The 27,933-nt window shown below is 38.6% G+C and overlaps 1 protein-coding gene across 1 annotated transcript in view; it reads right to left on the reverse strand.

Annotated features, from left to right (window-relative positions):
- Positions 1-27,933, reverse strand: part of LOC124880495 (glucosidase 2 subunit beta-like) — a 234,250-nt gene that overhangs the window by 90,251 nt on the left and 116,066 nt on the right. The gene's annotated exons all lie outside the window — the stretch shown is intronic.

A 27,933-nucleotide genomic window follows, 5' to 3' on the forward strand; every position in this document is an offset into this window, starting at 1 on the left:
GGAGCGGACACCTGATTTTGATTATGAGCCAGAAAACCAGTAAGACTGAGCAGCTGACTACACATCCGACTCCTGGCAGCCCAGATTGGAATGTTGTCATTTGTAGTAATTTTGGATAATATGTCAGATTAAATTATGGATTTAGTAGGTATTTATCAGATATATTTAGAGAATTTCTTATTTTAACTGAAAATTCTTCAGCGATGCATGATAAGGTAAACATGCATCATAATTGAGTCACCCAGAGCAATGGTGGTATTTACAACATGCTCTTATAGTATTTCCTTTATGAATATAAATCTAGGAGAAAAATGCTGAGAATGATTGTTGTCCTATATCATTTATTAAAGTAAGACTCAACAAAGCGATTCTAAACAAGTTTACTGGATAAAATAGTTGTTAGCCACAGCAGTTTGGAGATTAGCACTACTTTTACCTGCTGTGTCAGCTCACCCCTTTGTCCCTCACGTCTGTAAGTATCTTAGCAGCATGTTTGCCTGCATAAATGGGATTTATGGCGCGTCTGAGCTAAACCCAGAATCAACAGACAGTGAAGGGGTGCTGCTTCATCATCATTGAATGTGACAGATACTGATTGGTTTAATGTTCCAACAAAACTCAGCAGCACAAGGTTTGGCATATTTCCAACTAAACAAACAAGCACACAAACTAAAAGAAACATGTTTTTTGGGGATGCTAATTAAACTAAATCAAAACCCATCCATACATCTCATTGTGCTAGAAAAGTAAGTTTTGGGCTACCACAACATAATTTTTCATATTTCGCAGGGATGAGCGTTTTCACCATCAGATTCAAAATGCATTACAAGAAAGTGTTTTGACATACTTATCTTTCTGCACACTCATCAGAATTTTAACTGTGTTCATTGTGTTTGTTCCAGTTCATTTATATTTATGGCAGTGAAAAGAATATCTGGAGAAGAACTTTAATATCCACAAGACAAATATATCGTTGGTAAATTCCTGTTCAACTAGAACAAGCATATACATTTAGACTATTTATTCATTACGCTTGAAGATGTTTGATGTCTACATTTGGATATGAATTCAATAAGGCATAACATTAGATTTGTTTATTAATTCAGAGGTCAGGTTTGAGTACATATATTGCTACCATGATGTGTAATCACAAACATTTAAGAGGGGAGAGGGGTTTCAGTGAAAAGAATAAACACACTGTCTGGAATGAGTTTGCTCTGCAGCGACTCGGTGGTGTTTATATGAATATGTATGATGTAACAAACGCCTAGGAGCTGACCTACTTCTGTGTCTCCTCTGCTCATGACTTGGTCCCCTTCCGGGGTAACTCTGTCATCTTGCAACACGCTGTAATAGAAGGAAACAAACCGCTCTCATGTACAAATCAACATGCTCCCGCTTGACGGTTTTGCAAGTGATAATCACTGTCTGGTGAGGGAAGAGCACAGAGGTGGTCCCACAGCCGGAAGATTCCTCAGGACTTTGCAGATCTGACATGTTTAGCATTTGTGCTTACCTTCATTTGTCAAAAATAAATGTTTACTCGAGGAGCTGTGTGATATGAATACAAGGAGGTGGAAGAAATAAAGCAAACGTGTGATGGACAACCGTGCTTGAGAAAAAAAAGGAGTGCTGTCGACATATCTGGGGCTGTACACTGGAGAGTAGTCGAAGGCAACATCTCATAGAGTATCTTTATCTGGGATCATTTTGGTATGGTGCACAATGCTTTAGGAAAAACAGAAAGACAATCTTTTTCCAAACAACACAGAGAGAGACAGAAAGCTGGCAGCTCCTCAAATCACACTTCCAACATTTGATAGTATTTGGAGATTTGACATTTGAAGTAAAAACAGGCTAATTTAGTGTATCAATCAAATGGTTCCAATCCACTACATTCCTCCTGCGGCTATTAAAACAAAAGACCCAGGGCAAGAGCACAATGTCTCTTGAAAAAAGAACCTTTCTGCATTATGTAACCTATTTTATTAGAATTTAATGCAGCAGATCAACACAAAGTTGTGCATAACTGTAAAGCATAAGAAAGATAACATGGTTTTCAGGATGTTTTGCTGATTCAAATATGAAAAGTGTGGCATACCTTTGTATTCATCCCTCTTTACTCTGATATCCCTACATAAAATGCAGTGCAACTCAGGGCTTTGGAGAACATAAGTTAACGTACAACATTATGAAGACCACGGAACAGAGCAGACAGGTCAGGGTAAGGACGACATTACTCAGAGAAGCAGTCCAGTGGTCGATAGTAACTCTGGAGGATCTGCAGATATCCACAGCTCAGGTGGAACAATCTGTTGACAGGTCAACTGTTAGCTGTGCACTTCTCCTCCAAGGTGGAAGAAGAAAGTCATACTTCACAAGAAGTCTTGTTTCCAGTATGGCACAAGACACTCAGGGAACACAGCCAACATGTGTAAGAAAGTGATGTGATCAAGTTATTAGCTTTAGTCTGCACCATCAAGGGTAAAACATGGTGGCGTCAGCATCATACTTTAGGGACTTCTTTCTTCCGCAGGTACATGGAAGATGGGGAGAGTTTATGGAACGATGGATGGAACTAAAACAGGGCAAGCCTGGAAGAAAACCTGGGAGGCTACAAAAGAGCTGAGAATTGGGCCTTAAACATACAATTAGACATACAAGTAGAGCTACAATGGTAAAAAAAATAAAATCAGGCATCCCTTTTATTCAACTTCACAATAATTCATTATTTTGTGTTGGTCAGTAACATAAAATCCCAACACAATAAACAGAATTTTGTGGTTATGATGTAACAAAATGTGAAAATGTTCAGAGGGTATAAAACACGCTGCAGCTCAGTGGGGAAATTGGAAAATGCACAAGTAGCTCAAAATTTTCCTGCAACTCCTCAGCAAAATAAATATCAGTACTCCTTTCTCCCAATGCTCTTGAGTTGGTTCTCCCTTAGCTGTTTCTGTCGATCCAGCACTCCAGGTAGGCACAATTTTATCTCAAGGACGGGTCGCCCCGAGTCAGGGTCAGAGGTGTCACTAAGCGCCATGTTAATGGCAAACCTCTCATGTTTAACATTTCGCATCTAATTTGGAAAGTGCTGAACGGAGCCTCTCATTAACATGGGCCCTCGCCAAGGCTTGTAACCTACCAGAGCACGAATACCTGTTAATGTCTACTTACTCGCTGACTGCTGAAACCCACCGGTCAACCCAATAAGGGACATGTTGAGGCAAAATATATTTAAATTTGGTGTTTTTAAATAGATGTATTTGTTAAAGTAGAATGTTGTGTAATGCGAAGAAGCTTGATAGACATCTTTAACGAGTCACAACCAGTTTAACCTCCCTATAATTGGCCCCACATTAAATTCCAATCTGAAATTATGCCTACTTCGTTTTTCTGTTTGCTATTTTTACCCTCATATCTTTAGAAGCATTATTAAATTACATCAATGTGAACCCTGCTTCACAGTACCCATATGTTCAAAGGTAATTTATTGGATCCAACAATTAAAACAGTATAAATAACATTCAAAAACGGATGACACATATGTGGTGATGTAGGTTCCAAAGTATTGACTGTAAGGAAATGTAAAGAGTTTCTGAAGTTATGGCATGTGTTATGGCCTCGGCTGTTTCCCACATGGCTAAAATATAGCCACAGAGCAAAGAATAACGCTAAAAATCATTTAGATTCGGGTTATTGAAACAATTTCCGATTTAGCTTGCAATGTTCTACCAAAAAGCAAACAGCAACAACAAGTATTCCATTTAAATCCAATCACAATATTTAAAATGGTAAACCAAAGAACTGAAAAACAATACTTTAAAATGGTAAATACAAGAAAACATATTATTGAAGCAAAACAGATGTTTGTTGGTGTTTATGAATCAGGAAACAGCAACAAGAAAGTGTGTACTTGCCTAAACCTGCCCATATCTGCAGTCAAAGAAAGTAGTAAAACGTTTAAAACAACTGGAACTGTGACAATCTAGGTTAGATGACACGCCAATTTTATCTTGCAATCACCACATTGAAGAGAAAAGTAAGAGATGTAAAAAAAAATCTCCAAAATTCACTGTTTTAGTAAAGAAAAATGCAGAAAAGAAGGGCATCTTGTGGTCATCAAGTCTGGATAACAATCATTAGTCGCCACTGCAGGGTGGCTTGGGAGGAAACCCAGAAACAAAACTTTATCTGTCTTTTTAAAACTTTGTAACTGTAATTTTAGTTGAGAAATACACTACTTAGCCTATATGATGACTGTTATGGTCTAAAAAGATAACTAATGTACTACATCCCAAGTCAAAATTATCACATGTGAAAATTACAAATCTTTGCATTTCGTGCAGGTGAAAACATGTTGGTTTGATGGGCGATAAAGTGCTCCATCTTTGCCTTTCTTATATGCATGAAAATGAACTGGGACGCCCTGAGTACCCAGTGTGAACTCCCAAATTGAATTAAAATTCATTACAGTTTACTTACAAAGCATCAAGTAAAATCATCTCAAAGTTTGTTATAAGACAAACAGATATAATTCATATCCAGTTAAATAGAATTAAAGCAATCCAATCAAGTCATACTGAAAGATTAAAGTTCAAATACATGCATACAAGATCAATCCTAATTAAAAAGCAGTGCAGTCAAATTCAGTTTATATTGCACTTTGGGAAACAGTTAAGTTTCCCAAAGTGCAATATAAACTGAATTTGACTAAGAAAGAAACCCAAAAAAATGCATCAAGTTGACCCAGCTCACTGAGCAAGGATGCAATGCACTACAATAGGGCTAAAGAACAGTGAAAATTGGTAAAATGGGAATTAGTGGTAACGCTTTCAAAACAGATGTTTCATGTTTAAAACGAGACAGTATATTTGATTTATTAAGATACCATTATTGTGTTTAAGGAGCTCCATTTTTTTAGCCAACCATGACAGTAACATATGAAGCAAACCTGACATGAAAGAAAAGAAGGAAAACCACTGAACATGTCTTGTAACAAAGCCCCCTGAAAGATGTTTTTTTCCACAGTTCAATGAACAGCCCTTTCGGTTGGTTTAACTAAGTTAATATGGCCCTCTAGACGCAAAAACTTGCCCACCCCTGGTTTAAGGTTTCGCCAGGTTCAAAGTCTGGAAATAAGAGTGAACTGTTGCATTCAAGAAGTTGGAGCACAGAGGAGGCAAAATACCTCAGGTGCTCTAGGCTTGATTAGACCACACAGGAGGAGACAGAGCAAAAACCCGGTCAACTGAAACTGCTGCGCTCTGCTAGAGCCCCCAGTGACACTCACCCCACTGCAGCAAACAGACAAAGTACTGAACAGAGGAAAACAAAAGGATTGTCTCCAGAATTTAGATGGTGGGTCCAGAATGGCTGTTAGCAGTTTCTAATCTGTAGCAGTGACTGACTCTGCCTGCTATAAATGGTTATTTGTTAAACAGATGAGGTAGTACAAAGGGTAAAGAGACAAAAGAAAACGTTGTCAGCTGGAGCTCAGCAGGCAGCAGCTGAAACAGGATCGGTGACGGCAGGACTGTGGACAGTACCAGTTTGCTCCATCTAAGTCAGCACCATGGAGAGAGCTTGCTGAGCAGGCAGCAAGGAAAACAGACCACACAAACAAGATGGACGAGCCTTGTGGCTCAGTAAGCTGCGACTACTCTGACAACATACCGACATTATAGACTCAGATTCCTGTAATGTTGTCGCAGATCTTGAGCTGCATGACCAAAAAGGCTTTAAATGTCCTGTAGCTTATAGTTCATCACAGTAAACTACAGACAGTCCTCATTGTGTCCTCTCTGTTTCACTCTGAACAGCACTATGCTAATGTCTCTCCAAACAGGCCCTTTATGGGATGTGTCAGAGACATCAGCAAAATAGAGGGCAAGCGGGACAAAGACAAACAAGCACAACTGCATTCACACTCAGACATGCTGACAACTGTGCACAGAGATAACAGCAAAGGAAGCCTGTGAGTGTGAGTTAGGTAAGCTGTAGAACAGTGAGTAAGGGGAGTATGTATGTGTGAAGGTTTACTGTCGGTTTTCAGTGGGAACAGGAAAGGCTGTTGAACAAACCAGAAAATCCATCAATAAATGAATAAAACTTTATTAATGGAACCCTTCGTATTTAGCTCAGGTTAAAGAAAGAGCTTTACAGAGGTTACTAAAATGCAAAAATATTTAACAGTATGCATGGATCTGTTACTCGCAGCAAAAAAACCTTGATATGTTTCTGTTTCAAACCCAATAAAAATTTCAGTCCCACTTAAAGTGATACCCAAGTTACTTGAATGAGATGCCAAAGAAAATGCTTGAAGACAGAATAATGCAGTAGTGCCCTTCCCCCACTTGTTGCAGTGTACTGCGGGTTAGCTGAGTGAAAAGGGGTCACTACATTTTGAATTTTCTCTTGTCTAAAAGAAGAACAAACTTAGCTATTTGGAAATATTCCTAGTTGCATAAAACATGGCAAATTATGGTGTGGGGAAAAAAAGGGTGCACCAAACGTTAGGTTTTAGGTTTTGAACTTTTGCTGGGACGCTATGAGTGGCATGGCGGCTAAACAGCCAACTGCTGGTGGGCTAGAGCAGCTAAAAGCCTTACTGACAAATGGATACAAGCTTGTTATACTCCTAATATTACTAATAAGAGCAGAGCAACACAGCTTATAATACTGTAAACAAAAAACAACTGAAATCAACTACTTATATTTAACAGGCGTCCATGTTTAAAAATATGACAAAATCACAAGTAATCAACTATCTTTTTGGTAAACAAATCAGACCAAAAACATTGAGTGAGCAAGTAAAAAAGAGCCTGTTGTATAGATCTTACTATGGTACTTGATATATTTGACCATGCATCAAAAATGATGACTTTTACTTATAGTCTGCTGTATGACACCAATATATAATATCTGCCTGGTATTTCTTTGGTATATGTAGACCTAAACTTATGGCATTCCTGCTACTTTTCTCTGATTTTATTCTTATCATCTCTAAATATGACTACAGTAAACTGTGCAATTGCATTAAATAAACAAACACCAAGATAGAAATATGCCTGGAGGATTTTTATTATTTTTTTCAATCAAAGGAATCCTTTCAGCCCTAAATGATTTGAAAGACATTCCGTTTAGCCCAGACCTTTGACTGAAGAGTTCATTGTCAGTCCTTAAAACGTCACTGTAAGTTTCTCTTGATAAATTAATGACAATCACTTTAACTTCAGTTCTATGTTATTTGTAGTGATCAGTGAAGATTTGAGGCAACTGCCTGATTCCCTTACACCAGGGGTTAAAACAATTTTTACAACATATTTTCCCTTGCTCGTATGAAATAGACCCTTTTAAAAAACTTTAACTTAAGTATTGGAAATTACTGTAATATAAAACCATGTTAATGGTGAAATTAAAGACCTATGGCTAAGTTTTTTAGGTATTAGTACAAATATAAAAAAAAAAATGTTGGTAACATTAACCAATTAGCACTAAATGATCAATAATATGTGACTTGATTGTATTAAGAATGGACTCTCTTTGCTAATGTATTGACTTCGATTACATGAAAATAATTTGCAGTCTAACTGGAGAGAAATAAGACTGTATCTTGTAACTTGTTTTAATATGACATTTGTTAGGAACTGGTAATATTTAAATAAAAACTGCATCAAAAGGCATGATGGACAGACCAAACTGAGAAAAGTAACAATCAGCCCGACAAGGGCGCTCCTGAGCAGCAGTAAACTCCACACACCCTAAGGTCCCAAAGGGAGGGGGTTGGGTGGAGATGAGCAGGATGGACTGACCCATGGTCTCCCCACAGGCAGCGACTCTTTTGCAAAAATGGTTTGTATGTGTCTGTGTACGTGCACGCGTGCGTGTGTGGTCCTGACATATCTCTCCACACTGCAGCCTAATCGAGGGGAAAGAGGAAGAGGGAAGAACGACAAGTGTGAGTCAAGTCGTCACGCAACGGCTGGCGATACACTCTGGGATAGCTCTCACCGGCCCCGGAGCGCAGCCTTTTATAGCAGCAAGCCCAGATCTGACACACTCTCTCAAAACACATAAAACAAAAGGATGACAGCACTTTACCAACATTTTGACCAACAGAGTACCAGTAAAAAAAGGCAAATGCTGCAGTCTATTCCATTACCTAAACAATTGTTTATATTATTCTATTATTTTTCTCAAAGTTGGGGATAGTAATTAGTTGTAAATTAGAGATGTGATTAAATTCAGCACTATCTTCATTTCTCAAATATGCTTTTATTCCCACAACGGATCCATCTGCCTCATTTACTTTTACAACCGTTCCTAATTCCCACTGGGATGAGTGAGTTACCTCCCTATCTCCTGGCAGCACAGTGATGATCAAAAGCTGCCTGTGTGTGCATGCATATGTGTGTGTGTCTGTGCCTTTTAGGGACAAGTGTGGACAAAACAAATGGTGAAACCAACACCAAACCCTCTTGTATCAGTTAATTATTTTCCGTTGCCCAGATGCTGTCGCAGACTGAACACGGCTGCTTCGGACTTTGCTATGGGCAGAGGCTTTGTGAAAGCTCACTGGCCCTTTAAATAATACTACAACTAAAGGCGAGGAACGGGGCGACACCGATACAGCAGCCCGAGCCTGATGGCAATTATTTAGATGTCCACTTGCTAATTATAATCGAGCATGACAGATGCCCAAAACAATTTGAGAGCAAACTGCCTGTCAGCTTCTGCGTGTGGCTGTCTGCTTTTGGATACAGATAAAGATAGCCTGGCCCATGTCTTGCAGAGCAGTCATGGCTTTCTCTTTCTGCCAGGCCCTGCTAAAGTTCCTGATGATCATTCTGTTAGTGAGGTGGTTTTACAATGATTGGTTTAACCTTTACCTGATGCTAAATATTACAGAGCCAGCAGGTATGAGAAGCACGAAAACAGTGATGGATGTCAAAGTGTCCACATTTTGTCATATTGCAACCACAAACTTCAGCTTCACTGGATGTTATTGGGGTTTCATGTGGGAGGCCAACACATGGTTGTGGATAATTGAGAAGTGTGAATCAAATGATAAATGGTTTTCTTTTTTTCATAAACTCTGAGAAATGTCATGTGTATTATGTATCCAGCCACATTGAGTCAATGCTTTATTATAGAACCATGTCTTGTTACAAATATAGCTGCAATTACTTAGTTACGTGTCTCTACCAGCTTTGCACCTCTAGACACAAAATATTTTGGAAATGTTTCTTTGCCAAGACTTTTGCTGAGCAGTTCTAGCACATAATTCTGCTTTATGTAAACCATTCCAAAGTAGCTAAGGTTGTAGGTTTAAGGTTGTCCTTTTGGGAGGCAAACCTCCACTCTAGTTTCAAGTCTGTTTTGAGACTCTAACAGGTTTTCTTTTAGGAATTTTCTATATTTAGATAAATCCACCTTCCCAACAACTCTGACCAGCTTCTCTGTCACAACTGAAAGAAAGCATCTCCACAGCATGATGCTGCCTCCACCATGTTTCACTTTGGGAATAGGGTTCAGGATGATGTTCAGCGTAAGTTTGTTTTTGTCAGACAAATTCTTTTATAAACCCAAAAGTTCAATTTTGGGCCTGTTGACTGATTCTTCCACTTGAGCTATGAATCTGCAGCTTCTCCAAGGTTAACATGGGCCTCTTGGCTGTGACTTTGAATAATTATCACCTTGCCTCACTTGTCAGTTTAGTTGGCAGGCCAAGGCTTTGCAGAGTGTACAAAAAGGGAAACTCACATTTCTAAAGCTGGTCTTGCATAATTCTGAATATTGTCATTTACAATTTATTAAAAAAATGAATAAAAAAATATAAAATACTGATTACCTTTGGGTTTTGTCAAACCACACACTATGCCCTAGTGTGTGGGACCCTTGGGCATTCCTAAGCCATTTGTGAGATGTGATCAGTGTGATTCATTTCCACGCTGAAGGCTCCATATAAAATTTACTAAATCTTAAACTGACACCCAAAATGCCCATTTTGGCTTGTTTTGATGCAGAGGCAGCATCTCTATTCTGGGTTTTTCGAACCTGTCTTTGTAACTGAGCCCAGCATTTTTTCTAGTGACACTTACTTCGGTTTCTTGTTCTGCTTCTTTTTTTGGGTGGTACTAACAGTAATAGATTAAGGCTAAGATGAGGATCAATATGTAAATCAGTAGCTTTTGATTCAGCTTAACTTTCTATCCGCCACAGATCCGTACAGGATCTGCGTTTCTCCAGACACTGTTTATCTATAAGTTCCTATGCACAATAATAAACATGAGAGCTCTAGTACATTGTGTAAATGTGCCAGATTTAGCAGGTTGATGGAATAAAATAAATATGATACTGCAAACAAATTTATACAATTACAATATACAGTGTGCAACAGCCGGTATTCAATCACCTTTACTTAAGCTTTGGTGGACAAGTTTAGATTTATTTTAAATAAAATAATTTATTAGAAAGTATTTAGGGGGACATAAAAGTAATGTATAAAATGTATGCTTGAAAATTAGGGTTAAACCATCAAACATTGGTTTTTAAATTTTCCAAATTTCTATTGTTGTTTATAAATGAATATGAACATGTTTTCTTTGCCATATTTGAGGTCTAAAAAAGCACAGAATTTTTCTTTTGTTTGACCAACTGTCGAGTTTTGTAAGTACATGCAGGAGAAATTTCTGTGATTTATTAATTTAATCACATGTGTGCTTTGGTTGATTATTTCTTTGTTGTAACAAAGTAATGACGGCAAATAAATTCTGTAGCTTGTATATTCCTACATTTAAGATGTTTTAGCAAATTTTTCATTGGTGCAACTCTCACACCTTACTCTGCTGTTCAACTCGTTAAAATATTCTCCCAACCAATGTGGCACTATTTAAGAGGAAATAAACAGACTTATTAACAATAAAAGACTTAATGCCAAGAAACATTGTTACAACAAAGATAAAAACATAAAGCTAATGTTTTTGTGCAAACAAAAATGTTCATTTTATTGAAACTCATTCCTATAAAAAAAAAAAAGAGAAACTAAACATTTATTTTTTTGCAGCTAGTAGAAATTCACCGGAACACAGTTCGTTTCTAATTCCATGCATCTACAAGATTCTGAGAGGCCTGCTCTCCACCAAAAGGGGCAGTAGCTCCTTTTCAGCCATACGTTTGCCACATACCTTTTGCGGCTAAGACCATGGCATCAGACAAAAAGATACACATCTTCATCTGATTCCCTAAATTGTCTGCTGAACATCTGCATCTAATGTGGGGAACATAATCACAGCATCTGCACTGAAATCCAAAGCACCCCAAACATGAAACCCCTGCATTCCATGACTGCATTTCCGGCAGTGTCCAATAATAATCTTAAACATTGTTAAAACCAAACTTTCACTTTGGCTGAACAGGAACCAAACTTTTTTTGCGAGAGTTGTAGAAATACTATTAATCTATCCCTTATACGTGTTGTGTTTGCTTATATGTTAACTCATTAGTATCTATGAAGGTGATTAAGAGTTGGTTATGAGCTTTGATGTCTTCTTGTAAATGTGATGAAATTCAAAGTATTTGCACCTTTTATACAAAAGGTTTTTTGCTGCCACATTAGGACTACCGAGTATACGTGAACACACTCTGCTACATGGAAACTGTTAGCCTTCCATTATAAGCCAGAAGAAAATTATAAGCCAGAGATTCATCCCTTGGGCTGAGCAGGTGGAAGACTCATCAGATGGTAAATGGTATATCCAATCACTAAAATCAGGGCAGCTGCAGATGAATAATGAATATGAATTGAATCCTCTTCAGTTCGTCGTACACGGTTGAGTGGGAGAAGGAGGCGAAGACACTGACGGGACAAAGTGGCTGTGCAATGTTTATTCACACCTAAGAAAGGGCTGCATTACACTCTGCCACTTTGACTGCCTCACCTCTTCACCGCTTTACTCTGTGTGTATGCTGTGTTTAAATGTGTGTACACACATCTCAGGGTCTCAGAGTGAGGCATATTGACATCCTTTACTGTGACCCTATAACTCCTGACAACTCCAATCAGCAGGATGAGTGGGAGGCAAAGGGAGACGGTGTGAGTCTGTAGAAAACTGCTATGATGAGGGTGTGTGTCTCTACAAGTGGACTTATGTGTTTGAAGAAAAAGAGAGGGAGACTTTTGAATGCTAATTGGTGCTATTTTGGAAAAAAGTTCATAAGAGGAGACAAGAAGGCTTACTTTTTATCCAAGTCTTGTATTCTGTCATGGTCTTATTGCATTTGTAGTATTCCTAGCAATAAAATGTCTAGTTTTATACCCACATATCAGATATAACATTAAGATACTAAAGTATTACAAAATACAACACATTAGCTGGAATTACAAGGGAGAAACAGCCTCTATTTTCAGTAAACATCCTTTGAAAACATTGCCATGTTGTGACCAAACAAATGGCTGTGTAACATCATGCCACAAGTCACCTCTGATTATGCTGGCAATTATCTATTAGCACTATCGCCTGCACTAGGCTTTGTGAGAATCACGTGCAAAGCAGTGTGACCAAGTCATTTTCTATCATCAAGGTCTAAATTTAGATTGGTGCATCAGTCCCCACTTAATGCCAGACGCTGGTGTAAATGAGAAACAGGAAAGCCGTTGCACTTTTGCTTAACACAAACAAAATCCCAGATGGTTTTTCTTCAGGTTTCAAGAGAAGAGCAAACTCGATGTCAATTGCATAGATGCATTTTTCAGCACAACCCAAACAGGAAAGGAAGGGGAAGAAATAAACTTTCAGTCATTCTCCTTTAAATATTAATCACTTGGAAATTAAGGCTTTGTGCATGAAGACATGACTACATAGCTGTAAAGTTATTAACCTGTTAGATGTAAACTCATTGAAGTTGATCTTAAAAGGAAGCTATGCGAGATGACCATCCAAAGTGGCTGACTTCCGCTTCCTGGGAGTCTACATCAAGGAGGAACTGACCGGGCGTAGACGCACCTCTGAGCTGCTGCAAAATGCCCAGCAGAGACTGCACTTCCTGAGGGTGCTTCAGCAAAATAACATCACACAGAGACTGCTGGTGTCCTTTTATCAGTGCTCCATCGATGGCATAATGACCTACTTCATCTGTGTGTGGTACACCAGCTGTACAGTGGCTCAGAGGAAAGTGCTCCTCATTAGCGCACCCCAAAAGATCACTGGCTGCCATCTCCCCACTCTTGAAGAACTTCCCATTTCCAAAAACCTTGTAACATAAAGGACACTTCTCATCAAGGTCATCCTGTGTTTGAAGGATATGCAATAATTGGAATTGTGCAATCAATAAATATGTCTCTATGTGTTTTTATTTTATCTTTTTAACAAACTGCTTCTATTTTTCTATTTTACATAAATTATTTATTGCTCTATGCAGAGACTGGATGGCTTTTTTTTTTCCAATTCTGATGTTTTTGTGAAAATGACAATAAAGGATATTCTACAAGTAAGTAATGTTTTTTTTTTTTTTTTTTTTTTAAATTAAAGTATTTACTTGTTTTTTCTCCTTCTGCTGCTTTTATAAAAAAAAAAAAAAAAAAAACCAAACAATAAAACTGGCCACAGACAAATATAACAAAAAATATTTTATATCTTAAAAAAAATAAAGGGAGAAAACCTTAAGAGAGAACATACCAGTACTGTTACTAGAAGATCAGTATTGAAATGTATAATATTAATAAAACATTCAGTTCAAGCAATGAATGCAAAATGGTGAGGTACAAAGAAAACACTATGTATTATTACATTTATCAATTTAGCAATAAATGTGACATTCATGTCACCAAACAGCAGTATCCTGTTTACTAAAACCCACTTTCCAGAATAAATTATGCATATGTATGAAGTAAAAAAAGGACTTTAATGTGTATCATAAAAAATATGTGTTATAGAAAAGAAAAAAAAAACACTCAAAATGGATATTTTTTGCCAGGGCTCTCTCTTTTCAAATCAAACCCTTCACTCCATTTTTCAGTGTTCCCATTTTTCTCATACATGGTACAGCAAAAGAAAAAAACAGGACATAGCAAGTTTGCTGAGCACACAAAAGTCAGGTAACCAATCTGAGTAAAGACTTAAAGGGCAATGGAAGGGTGAAAGTGATTGATGCCTAATCTGGGGCTCAGTTTCATAAGGTAGTAACTGCACTTTCATTTTAGTGAGAAGTGTGTTAGCCTCAGAGAGTCCTGTAAAATCCATGAGATGATAAAGTAGATGTATGCTGTACTTGCAGTCCACCCTCCCTCTGCAGGTAGACCTGCTTCGAATTTCAATGGCTGAAATGAAACTGTGCTCCATTCCAGAGGTTGAATACACTGTACGTCTCGTGACATATCAGCCAATAATAGCCACTGTTTACAACTACACATGAATTTTATTTATTTCTGCCAACGGTTCGAGGCTTCCAGACAATCTTTCAAAGGTATATAAAAGTGTCACATTAGAAATTCCCAGGTCCATTATTACCTCTGCTGTAATGACACATCCCACACAGGCAGTGCCAAAGAGCAGAGCTTGAGAAGAGGCCCGAGGCACCATGTTACATCAGTTACACCTTAGTGTCTGCATCATAGTGTTACTGAAATCTGATGTGCAAGACCTAATTTTTTCTCCATATAGAAAACACTTTACATCTTTTAGATCCTTTTTCCCTTTATGCATAATTCTTTCACGCAGAGTGAGTTAAGGCTGTTTTCTCATAATCATAGGTTTCCAAAAAACGAAATCCTTAATCTGGCTCCTAAGTTAGTGAATACTAAGAGGATGAAGAGATGAAGACTCAGGTCTTCGGCTTTGAGTTGAGCCCCACTTAAGTCACAAATATAGGACTTCCAAACTGACTGCACTGTAATAATACAAGACTTGGCTTAGACTGGAATAACATTAAAAAGCAAAAACTTCAGACTTAATTTTGACTGGGGTTGTGATGATTGGACTCATGGTTTGGGACTTGAGTTTTAAAAACAATCTCTTTTATATAATTAATAGTGAAAGTAAGCTAGTAAGAGTAGACCCTCTGAGTAAATAATACTTTCTTTGAAACAGAGTCACCACCTCAGGTTCTCTCCTATTGGCTGAGGTCAAGCCTCTGGAAATAGTTGCTGAGTATCATCATGTCAGCCTGGTTCTGAAAAGGAGCTGCGAGAAACGGCTAACGTCGGTCATGTTGTTTCTGTCGAAGTCAGAAGCGTTTGGATTTGGTGGTAGATAGCGCTGTTAGGATAGTTTACTGTATCCTACTGTAAAATAACTCATGCAATAACCTGTATTTGTAAATACCTGCAATCATTGTCACTTAGCACAATCACCTTCACTATTTATTGTACATAAGTTCATTCATTCATTCTTCTATACCGCTTATTCCATAGTGGGTCACGGGGGAGATGGTGCCTATCTCCAACAGTCTACGGGCGAGAGGCAGGGTACACCCTGGACAGATCGCCAATCCATCGCAGGGCAACACAGAGACATACAGGACAAACAACAATGCACACACTCATTACGCCTAAGGGTAATTTAGAGACCAATTTACCTAACAGTCATGTTTTTTGGACTGTGGGAGGAAGCGGGAGTACCCACACATGCACGGGGAGAAATCCACGCAGAAAGACCTCGGCCGGGAGTCGAACCCAGGACCTTCTTTCTGCAAGGCAACAGTGTTACTAACTGCAGCCCTGTACATAAGTTATTAAATTTTATTCTATTATTACTTCTTGTTTTTGCACTTATCTTGTTCTTCTTTACACATTTTCCTTATTATCTGCACCCTACTTGTGTGTTACTAAGAGAAGCTGTAGCAATTCTATTTCTCCATTGTGAGACCAATAAAGTCTATCTTATCCTGTTGACACTAACTGAGAGAATACTTTAGTTTGCTGAAGTACTAAGTGGCGTTCATGTTTACAGATCCACTTTCAAAATAAAAGCATGCCTCAGTGACAAACTGTATTCCTAATCTAACCAGGGGAATCATATGACAAGAACTCCAATGTATATTTTTTTAACATCATGAAGATGTCTATTTATAATTTTATTCAAAGAAAACAGCCCTGGCCTCGGGAAGAGTCATTGTAGTTACCAAGTCCAAAATAGGGCTCGAATCAGTCAGAGTACATGTAGAGAGAGCTTCTTGAGAAACAATGAATCTATATGTTTTATTTCAGAACAACTGAAACTCAAACTTGGGAATCTGAGCACCCTGCAGGTCTTACACCTCTGGATAAAATATTGCATTTATGATGAGAAATTTGATATTGTCATATTCAGGTGGCTTCAAATCTTGACAGCAGATATGACTATGTTTTAGTGACATAGATGGTCTACTCTTAACCTTAACAAGAATTGGTCTCTGGCAGACAGGCTCTATCAAAATATTCCAGGATGAATTTCGTATATCCACATAAGATAGGAATGAAGTGACATCTAGAGATGATGTAGCTTCATTATACAAAGATACAATTTTCTTTTAATGGCATTATGGACACACTAAAAGATAATATATTATTTTATATTTTTAATTTAAAATAATATATTATTATATACAAATATATATAAAATAAATTAAAATACATCAGTGCTTAAGAAATAAAAGGGCACTAAAATAATTTGGAAAAATAACATATTTTTGAGGAAATAAACATGTTTTAAATATATCTGGGTGGTAAAAAGTGTGAAAGAAATACAAAGGCTAGGAAAATAAAATGTCAAAAAATAAACCTATATTGAATAAGTACAGGAAAAATATAGAGTTCAAGAAAAAAAGTATGACTGAAAATTAGTGGTTTAAACAAAAAGTTCAATAGCAAATAGATGAATTACAATGGTTAAATATTAACATAGAAATATACAGGGGTTGGACAATGAAACTGAAACACCTGTCATTTTAGTGTGGGAGGTTTCATGGCTAAATTGGACCAGCCTGGTAGCCAGTATTCACTGATTGCACATTGCACCAGTAAGAGCTGAGTGTGAAGGTTCAATTAGCAGGGTAAGAGCACAGTTTTGCTCAAAATATTGAAATGCACACAACATTATGGGTGACATGCCAGAGTTCAAAAGAGGACAAATTGTTGGTGCACTTCTTGCTGGTGCATCTGTGACCAAGACAGCAAGTCTTTGTGATGTATCAAGAGCCACGGTATCCAGGGTAATGTCAGCATACCACCAAGAAGGACGAACCACATCCAACAGGATTAACTGTGGACGCAAGAGGAAGCTGTCTGAAAGGGATGTCCGGGTGCTAACCCGGACTGTATCCAGAAAACATAAAACCACGGCTGCCCAAATCACGGCAGAATTAAATGTGCACCTCAACTCTTCTTTTTCCACCAGAACTGTGTCCGTCGGGAGCTCCACAGGGTCAATATACACGGCCGGGCTGCTATAGCCAAACCTTTGGTCACTCATGCCAATGCCAAATGTTGGTTTCAATGGTGCAAGGAGCGCAAATCTTGGGCTGTGGACAATGTGAAACATATATTGTTCTCTGATGAGTCCACCTTTACTGTTTTCCCCACATCCGGGAGAGTTACGGTGTGGAGAAACCCCAAAGAAGCGTACCACCCAGACTGTTGCATGCCCAGAGTGAAGCATGGGGGTGGATCAGTGATGGTTTGGGCTGCCATATCATGGCATTCCCTTGGCCCAATACTTGTGCTAGATGGGCGCGTCACTGCCAAGGACTACCGAACCATTCTTGAGGACCATGTGCATCCAATGGTTCAAACATTGTATCCTGAAGGCGGTGCCGTGTATCAGGAGGACAATGCACCAATACACAGCAAGACTGGTGGAAGATTGGTTTGATGAACATGAAAGTGAAGTTGAACATCTCCCATGGCCTGCACAGTCACCAGATCTAAATATTATTGAGCCACTTTGGGGTGTTTTGGAGGAGCGAGTCAGGAAACGTTTTCCTCCACCAGTATCACGTAGTGACCTGGCCACTATCCTGCAAGAAGAATGGCTTAAAATCCCTCTGACCACTATGCAGGACTTGTATATGTCATTCCCAAGACGAATTGACGCTGTATTGGCCGCAAAAGGAGGCCCTACACCATACTAATAAATTATTGTGGTCTAAAACCAGGTGTTTCAGTTTCATTGTCCAACCCCTGTATATATATGGTATATCTGATCATTTGATCAGTTTTTGAATAAATATCTTCTTTTTATTATATTGTTGCATTTATTGGCATGCCAATTTATGTCTAGCTAGTTTTTGGTCCACTAATTATTTTATTCAGTAATTTATTTATTTATCTCGATTTACCGGTCGGTCTACGTTCCTACCCTCACCTACGGCCATAAACTTTGGGTCATGACCGAAAGAACGAGATTCCGGATACAAGCGGCTGAAATAAGCTCCTCCTTAGGGTGGCTGGGCACTCCCTAAGAGATAGGGTGAGGAGCTCGGCCATCTTGGAGAGGCTCGGAGTAGAGCCGCTGCTCCTCTTCATCGAGAGGAGCCAGTTGAGGTGGCTCGGGCATCTATACCGGATGCCTTCCTCGGGAGGTGTTCCAGGCATGTCCCACCGGGAGGAGGCCCAGGGGACGGCCCAGGACACACTGGAGGGACTATGTCTCTCAGCTGGTCTGGGAACGCCTTGGGCTACCCCCCGGAGGAGCTGGAGGAGGTGTCTGGGGAGAGGGACGTCTGGGTGTCTCTGCTGAGCCTGCTGCCCCCGCGACCCGGTCCCGGATAAGCGGAAGACGACGAGTACGAGTACGAGTATTTATTTATGTATGTATTCTTAATTATGGTGGGTTTGGTTACCCATAGTCAAAAGGCATATATGAGAAGTAAGAATTTAACTTCACTTATTTAGGACTTGGACTTGACCTCAAAGGCTTGCCCTCAAATAAATTATTTTTGTCCTTATAGACCTTAAACTTTGCTTGGATGTTGGGTATAAAACTTGAGACTTGACTTGGACTTGCCCCCAAAGACTTAACATTTTAACTAAGAAAAACATGCCTTATGATCATGTCTCCGGTAAAGCCACAGTTATACTATGAGTATTACGCCATGATCGGCAACATTGAAGTAAAGTCAATACAAAAATCATTGTACATATTTACATTTGTTATTCAGTTCTAAAAAGCCCCAACAGTTTGCTGGTGTTTGTTTTTCCTCTGCTTTCCATCAACAGCACATTGGAGTCATTTCCCACTCATATTTTTGTACAATCATATTTTAAAATATAATACCAGAGTGTGTCAGCATCCCCATGGCACAAGTGCAAACAGCCATGGCAGGATGTGAAAATAATAAAGCAGCTCTGTGTATAGGAAAACACCAAGCTCCTCCACACTCTCAGCTCTCTGAGAGACAACAGCAGAAACTACACAGATACGATTGACTTGCCTAATCCAATTACGTTAAAAAACCGTTGTTCATTTAAGAAGTACATTAAGCTGCAATTTGAGGAATATTTTCTGATTAGCAGACAGCAACAAACAGACTAATTGTTGTGCCTGGTGATTTGAGCTGCATAATATTATCCATGCAGTGTTAATCAAGCTCGACTCCTGGATTCAGGAGGGGGGCACCGATGCTGTCAATCGACAACACCGACATACAAATCAGACTGAAACACATCTTTCCAAGTATACTGTGCCCAGAATGTCCATATCAGTGTATGGAACCTGCTTACATTTGTTTATGCACAGTTGTATTTAACAGTCTTGACATTTACCAAAATTGATTTATTTCACAGCCATGCATTTGTTTGTACATACAACAATGACTCTGTAATCCCATTTTAATTAGAAAGATGTAGCAAGCATGCTAAGCTCACACGCTCCTTATTCCCTGCAGCGATGCCACGCTGGCGAGGAATCAATCACCAAGGCGCTGGTTGCCAGGGCAACAAAAAGGGGGCTTCTTCACTGCTGTCTAAGTGGTAAATGATTGCCAGTACAACTCATTGGCGGATGTGAAGAGGTTTTATCTCTCCGTCTGCCTCCTCCCCTTGTCGCCATATCCTGAGAGTTAATTAAAAGCAGATGACATGAAATACATTTAAATCGGAGCAGGGAATGAAACATAAAGCGCAAATTGAATTGCATCGCCGAGGGGTTTGAGGTTGGGCAAATAGGTGCGAGGGGGGGTGGGGGTTAGCGGAGGAGGCAACAGTAGTGAAAAATGAACATGCGGTGTGAGAGCAGTGTGAAATGAAGATAAACATACAAGTGCTTGAAGAGACTAGTGAACAGAGCAAAAGGAGAGAGCTGCAGAAGGGATCCGGCAGGTGAAACGCTACACATATGCAATTTTAACTCAAACTCTTATTAGCCAAACTCTTGACCTAGGAACTGACTGCTGATTCACCTTCAACACTCTGCAGGTTTTTTTTCCAGACTCAACAACTCAAGTGAGACTGCAGTAATGGGTAGGGAACAGTCAGAGAACAGCTGATGGGTTATTTTAAACCTAAAATGGTAACTCCATGTACAGTTGAAACCCTTTGTTTCTCACTGTCTGACATCAAATCAGACTAAGGGCTTCAGTGCTTATAGGTCAATTAGGATTACCAAAATTATTTCTAGTTGCTAAAAGGCAGAATACGTTTTTATATATATATATATATATATATAATTTAATTACTTTCTACAAATGTAGATGTTTACAGACACTAAGATTACTATGTCTTTAAACCAAATGGGAAAGCACAGATGAGTGTCATAGCTTTGTAAGCACCTGATAGGGTAATTTATAACATTTGCCCTAAATTGAGGCACACATGTGGATGTATTAAAGCAACACATTAAACACACTGCTTCCTTGTGCGACATCATGAAAGAAATGAAAGACATCAACCAAGACATCAGACGGAGAATTGTGAACCTCCACAAGTCTGGTTCACCTTTGGGTACAATTTTAAGTTGCCTGAAAGTGACACATTTAGCTATAAAAACAATAATAAGCAAATACAAACAGCATGGGAAAGTCCAGTACTCATAATAAGAAAATAAAAAGCCTTGTGAACATGCTAGCTGAAGCTGTCAAGGGAATGTCGAAATGAGATTTCGGGTCACTTTGAAAACATGTCCTGAGGTTAAATGAAACTAAAATTAATCACATTTGCATTTGGAGGAAAGACGGGGGAAGTTTAAAAGTCTCCCAACATCTCCCAACTGTGAAGCATGGGGATGGCAATATCATGTTATGGGGTTTTTCAGCAAGATGGGCTGGTGCACTTCACTAAATAGATCATTATATCATTATGCTGGAACATCATGTAGAAATACTGAAAGAAAGTCTCAAGACATTAGCTGGAAAGTTATAACCAGGGCACAAAAATATCTTACGAATGAACAATGATGAAGTTTCTCTGTTTTGTGCATGTCCCATATGTTCCCATGAGGAGCAGTCAACATGGTTCCAACCTTCAGTTGTTGGATTTAGAGTAAAAGAAGCAACTTTCAGCCCAAATTTAAGACTACTGGTCTGGACAGAGATCCCAGTGACCTACCAGTATATTTGTATTTCCCGATATTTGGAAGTACCTTGCTTCTGTGCTGGAAAATGTCACACAAAGCCTGAAGGAATCTAAAGTCGGGGAACATGGTTGGAATCAAAAGCAGAATGTGTCAGGAAGTGTCAGATTTGAAGAACTTGAGTTGATGTTGTGGCTGTTCTAAGAGAGATTCCACTGCAGACATTTTGTCCAGGCATGAAATTATATAATATAGATCAAGGTGAAGTTCATCATGGGCTAAGTGAGTACAGTTAAGTAAAAATGTATTGAGAACGATAATGTAGAAGGCATCATAAACGATACATTTTAACCATTAAACCCTTTCAAGTCTCGATCTTGCCAAAACTTTATAAAAATGAGATTTTTACCTAAAAGAAGCCTTCTTTTTTATGACATTTTGAAGAATCTGTTTATTCTTTTTTTTTTTTTGCAAAACTCACCCAAACCCTAGCCTCTTCTATCTGTTTTTAACTGCTTATGAAGTCTGTTATTATTGTCAGTTGTCTTTCTGTCGCTCAGTGGGGCACTCTGTAAGTGTTACACCAGCAATTACTACAAATTTACTAGAAAATGAGTCACCCACTTACGGTGTTTAAATCAAACCTATTTTTTCATACATTTATCATGATCTAGAAATCTTCACGTGGTAATGTAAAAGTAAAATGTGGAGGGAGCACATCAACAAAAATAAAACATTATACACTCCAAGCTGAACTAATGGAGCCTCCTACTGCTAACAATAGCATGCTAATGCTTATATCCACTGGTAATCATTGTTATTTTCTTATTGAAAATGCTCAAGCCTAATAATGAAACAGGTGTCCTAAATTATAAGTAAATAATGTTTTTGTTAGATGTGCAAGGGAATTTGGAAAGGAAATTGTAAACTGAAACTAGTTAAGGTCAATTAAATAGTTTCAGTTGATGGTCAATTATAAGCAGGTAACATTTCAAGATTTTGTTTTGAATTACCACATATAAAACAAGCCGTATTTCGTACTGGTGCTTACTTCTGAATAGTATGTTTAGTAACATAACTAATTAAGTATCTTGTTAGTTTCAATAAAAACAATGAATCTATGTTGTTGTTTTTTTATTTTTTTTTAACCTTTGAAACAACTCAAAATCAGGTGAAATAAAAAGATAAAAGCTTATGTGATGCCCTAGTTATAAACTATATTTACTATCATACATAAACATTGTTATAGTGGAAAACAGGCATCCTGAGAAAGTTAATGGATTGATCCAATTGAATAAAGTGAACCTGTGCAAAAATGTCTTCATATTTTAACAAAAGAGTATACTACATTGAGCCAACTATAACTACAGCTTTAGTTTCCGCTTTCAACATTCCCTTTAAAAAAAAACACTGTGAGGGCTAAAAGGGGTAATAGTTACAATTTCCCTGATCATAACACCCCCACATGACAAAATATCGTAGTGGTTGAAAAACAAACCAATTATTTCCAGATCAAAATTCAGAAAGTGCCCTGAGTTCACATTAGTTGTGAACTAGCACTAAATGAACTAACTGAATAAAGCATAGAATTTATTAATTGTTTATACCTTTTTATATTTAGTAAAACTTGAAAATCCACAACATATTTTCAATAATAAATTCACTCTTTACTACTAAAAACTTAAGAGTTTTCAACCTTATTGAAGGCTTCAATGTTTCTATCCAAGCCTAAAGACTTTCATGAAAGGTTATGCATCCAGAGTGTCAGCATTGAGATCAACAATTATAATCAAGAAGCAATCAGCTGTCTACAAAGAGTCATTATGTGAAGTGTAATCTCTTGAATAAGCTTGATTTTTGGATTACACTGGCTATAAGACATTTCTGTAAAACGTTTTAAGGCTAAATTTAAACATTGCCAAAAGTCTAACTCTCGGTTTTCCAAACAGCCTTTTCCATATACTTGTCTTGAGCCAAATCAGAACTCTCCACCAGCGTCTCTGTAAAGTTGAGCAAACATCGCATTGGCCCATGAATCAAATGGCATGCACACCAGCAAGCTCAGGTTTGTCCATCTGGCAGCAGACATTACCTCCCTATCCACTGGGATCATTCCTTCCTACTCCTCTGCCTCCCACTACTGTCTCTCCAATTAAAAGTTACACATCAGCCTCAAGTCTGAGCCAGACTTCCAGATGGTTGGAATGATATAGCAAGCTTTTCTCCTCTTGCGTTGTCAGTGGAGAAATCCCTTACCTGCGTCTTTTTTTTTCCAAAACTGCTGTGCAGTTAGGTGGTTGGCGGATGTTTGGGGAATTGGGACGGGCCCTTATTCTTAGCTAAATCTCCAAACTTTGCTGTGTACTTTAAAGACACAGAGAACTGTATTGGATCAAGAACTTCTTCAACATTATGATCTGAAGATGCTGCAGCCATCCCCAGATTTTCCTAAAATAATAAAAACGTCAATTATATCTCAATCTTTTTTCATGTTTGCAAATTTAACTTCTAAACACGTTTATAAATTACTAGCTTGTATTATAAACATTAAACATTGAATGTTAAAACATACTTGCATTAAATGCAAGTAATTTTCTACTTAACTCCAAGGCCTGAGGTTTTCAGTAACCAAAGATCACAGAAAAATATGTCAGCTTTTATTTTACTATTAAAGTGCCCCATGTGTTATCTAATGTTCTCAAGAAAAATCAGTGTTTCTGCTCTTATTAAGCTTCTTTTAGAAAATCCTTCTATGTAACATGACCATCACAACTATTGAAACTGCTCCCTTCACAAGATACAGAACATATAAGCAAACAACATAATCTGAGTAAGCACAGAGTGAAGAATGATTCAACTTGGAAAGCACCTCCTATATTTAGTCACATTAGCTTTTAACAGCTTCAGTTTCATCTATGAAAGTTACCACAAATCAGTGTGGGAGACAAGATTCATTAAAATGCTGGCAACCACCTGTCTCCATGATTTGCTTGACAAGCATATCTAATGGGAAACTATCTTGCCAATGGGCAAAATGAGACTTTACACTAATTTCATCCAATGATTTATTGAACTAGTCCACAGTTGCCAGTGCCAGAATATGGTCAAGCTGAATATCACTGTGGTTGAATAAATAACAGTGGGTCTGCCACTATCAAAAACCTAATTCCAGTGTAAAGTCAATAGGCCAACATTATGGCATTGCTACACTTTTAAGAGTGCCCTAATAGATTTTGTTTCTGCTGCTATAGTGAAAATATGTTTTTTCCTATGATATGGGGTTCTCTACACCTCCACAACTAGTTTCAGATTTACTGTGGAGGAGGAAACACCATCAGGTGGGAGTATGCAGGTGAAGCGGGATTTCTATATAAACCACTGTGCATCACTTGCCATTGCTTGTAATAATGTTACTCTGTCATAGTCCTCTTTGCAAATATCTTAGTGAGTGCAGCCAAAATTAATCATGTAAAGGGATCTTGCATACAAAATCCAAAATTCTGTGTTTTTCACTAATCACTGTGCACTGATTAGACTAAAGTTGTTTTTTATGATTTGTGCTGACTGCATTAAAAACCCTTTGAAACTCTGCTCATGCTTTTTCCCATTCTTAGTCATTGGCTCCCATCAGAACTTCCTTTAGTAAACCATTCTATGTGCAATTTGAAGGCCTTTGTATTTATCCACAACTGGGAGCCCTATTCCACCAGCAGCTGATCCCTATGTGCAAGCGGCCTGATCATCGGAAAATAATTAAGCATGGAGAACGTAAGCTCTGTTCTTGGAGTGAGAACAGTGCAATTTGCAATTCAACTGACCTGCCAGGGGCGTTATGTTAAATTACTTGGAGCGCTGCCGGCCTGGCATGGACATGATCTGGATGCAGCCTTGGCATGAGGTCACCATGCCCATTACTCTTTCAAATTCTCTGATAACCAATCCATACTAGTGCATATAGGCCATATGTAATAGATAAGCAACCACTCCTGCTAAAAGTCTCTTCAATAAAGGATGCCACCAGGGAAGGTTTTGTGTATATTAAAAATAGTCATGAAACTCTCTAACTCCATCACACATAATGCGGAGTGTACTGCATTCTTGAATAACCTAGAACACCTCTCCAAGAATCTACAGCGACCATTCAAAATCTGACTGATTTTGAATTTCATACAGTCCTGGTATGAAGAGAGACTAGCTGGACATGGACTTGAGATTTTTGTGTGCAATTTTTTGTTTAGGTTTAAGAAGGGCATATGGTATATCTCTCCTAATGGTAATTAAAAATTAACAATTAACAAAGGGTACTTGGAGAAAACCCACACAAGCACAGGGAGAACAAGTAAACTACACTGAAAGAACAATATAACAAAAAATTTGATGTTGAAAAAAAGAAGTCCAAATATAATTCTACGATTATCCTTACGTGACGTTTCACCGAACAAAGGCAAAAGTGATCTTAGAGACTGATGTATTTGTATAATTTAACCTAATTTGAAATATTTCATAGCATATTGGAATCTTAACTCCTGAGAAGGACAAGAGTTGTCCAAAACTACCACTGCATATCCAAATATGTTTAAATCCTTAACAATACAACAATCAACTCTAACAAAACTTACACAAACAAAACAGATTTGTTATTAAAGGCATAGTATAATAAATCTGCCATTTTGTCTGCTGAAGGTCAAACACTAATAGTGCAAATTCAATGAACAGAAAATTGACAAAACCTGAGGTTCAACAGGAGTCCACATGTCAGTTTTGCCCTTGGGCCTCTTGCAAATATCACATCATCATAGTCAGTGACTGTAACTGCCTCAGGGACAAAGATGTTTAGCCAACCTTTGCCGTTGAATCCCTTTGAACGAAAGTTGAATTCAGTGCTGACAGCAAGATTAGGTTTATTTCAAGGTTTAACAGAACATCAGATGTGTATGCATTTCTTCATTAGCTTGTATGAAACTAAAAGGAGAACTAAAGATGCACGAATCCCATTTTTGGGCATATGGCTACCTGGTGTGGGCCAGTTACTGGTAAAAAGGTATCACAAGGTTTTCAAAAGTTACGGTTTAAATGTATTATGTTGAATCAGTCTTGAGAAGTCAATTTTTACCTTACTGAGGATCTTTGATAAAATGTGACTGTCCAGCAGCAAAATAAATTATTCACCTGTTTTAGAAGAAAGATATTAAGGTGCCCCTGACATATTGTCATCCTTCTCTACCAGAGCCTTCAGAAGGGGATCAAACAGGTTCATTGGCATTATCAGTCCTGTCAAAAATATCACTGGAATCTCCAACTGTCGCCTCTGCGAAAAACTTAACAGCAACAGTACTTCAAACTTTAGTCCTATACAGGCACTCAGATATATATATAGATATATACACTGCTCAAAAAAAAATAAAGTGAACACTCAAATAACACATCCTAGATCTGAATGAATGAAATATTCTCATTGAATACTTTGTTCTGTACAAAGTTGAATGTGCTGACAACAAAATCACACAAAAATCATCAATGGAAATCTAATTTATTAAACAATGGAGGCCTGGATTTGGAGTCACACACAAAATTAAAGTGGAAAAACACACAACAGGCTGATTCAACTTTGATGTAATGTCCTTAAAACAAGTCAAAATGAGGCTCAGTATTGTGTGTGGCCTCCATGTGTCTGTATGACCTCCCTACAACACCTGGACATGCTCCTGATGAGACAGCGGATGGTCTCCTGAGGGATCTCCTCCCAGACCTGGACTAAAGCATCCACCAACTCCTGGACAGTCTGTGGTGCAACGTGACGTTTGTGGATGGAGCGAGACATGATGTCCTAGATCTGCTCAATCGGATTCGGGTCTGGAGAACGGGCGGACCAGTCCATAGCTTCAATGTCTTCATCTTACAGGAACTGCTGACACACTCCAGCCACATGAGGTCTAGCGTTATCCTGCATTAGGAGGAACCCAGGGCCAACCACACCAGCATATGGTCTCACAAGGGGTCTGAGGATCTCATCTCGGTACCTAATGGCAGTCAGGCTACCTCTGGCGAGCACATGGAGGGCCATGCTGCCCTCCAAAGAAATGCCACCCCACACCATTACTGACCCACTGCCAAACTGGTCATGCTGAAGGATTTTGCAGGCAGCAGATTGCTCTCCACGGTGTCTCCAGACTCTGTCACGTCTGTCACATGTGCTCAGTGTGAACCTGCTTTCATCTGTGAAGAGCACAGGGCGTCAGTGGCGAATTTCCCAATCCTGGTGTTCTCTGGCAAATGCCAAGCGTCCTGCACGTTGTTGGGCTGTGAGCACAACCCCCATTTGAGGACGTCGGGCCCTCATACCATCCTCATGGAGTCGGTTTCTAACCGTTAGTGCAGACACATGCACATTTGTGGCCTGCTGGAGGTCATTTTGCAGGGCTCTGGCAGTACTCCTCCTGTTCCTCCT

Source organism: Girardinichthys multiradiatus, chromosome 14, assembly GCF_021462225.1.
Source record: "Girardinichthys multiradiatus isolate DD_20200921_A chromosome 14, DD_fGirMul_XY1, whole genome shotgun sequence".
In the NCBI taxonomy this organism is placed as follows: Eukaryota; Metazoa; Chordata; class Actinopteri; order Cyprinodontiformes; family Goodeidae; genus Girardinichthys; species Girardinichthys multiradiatus.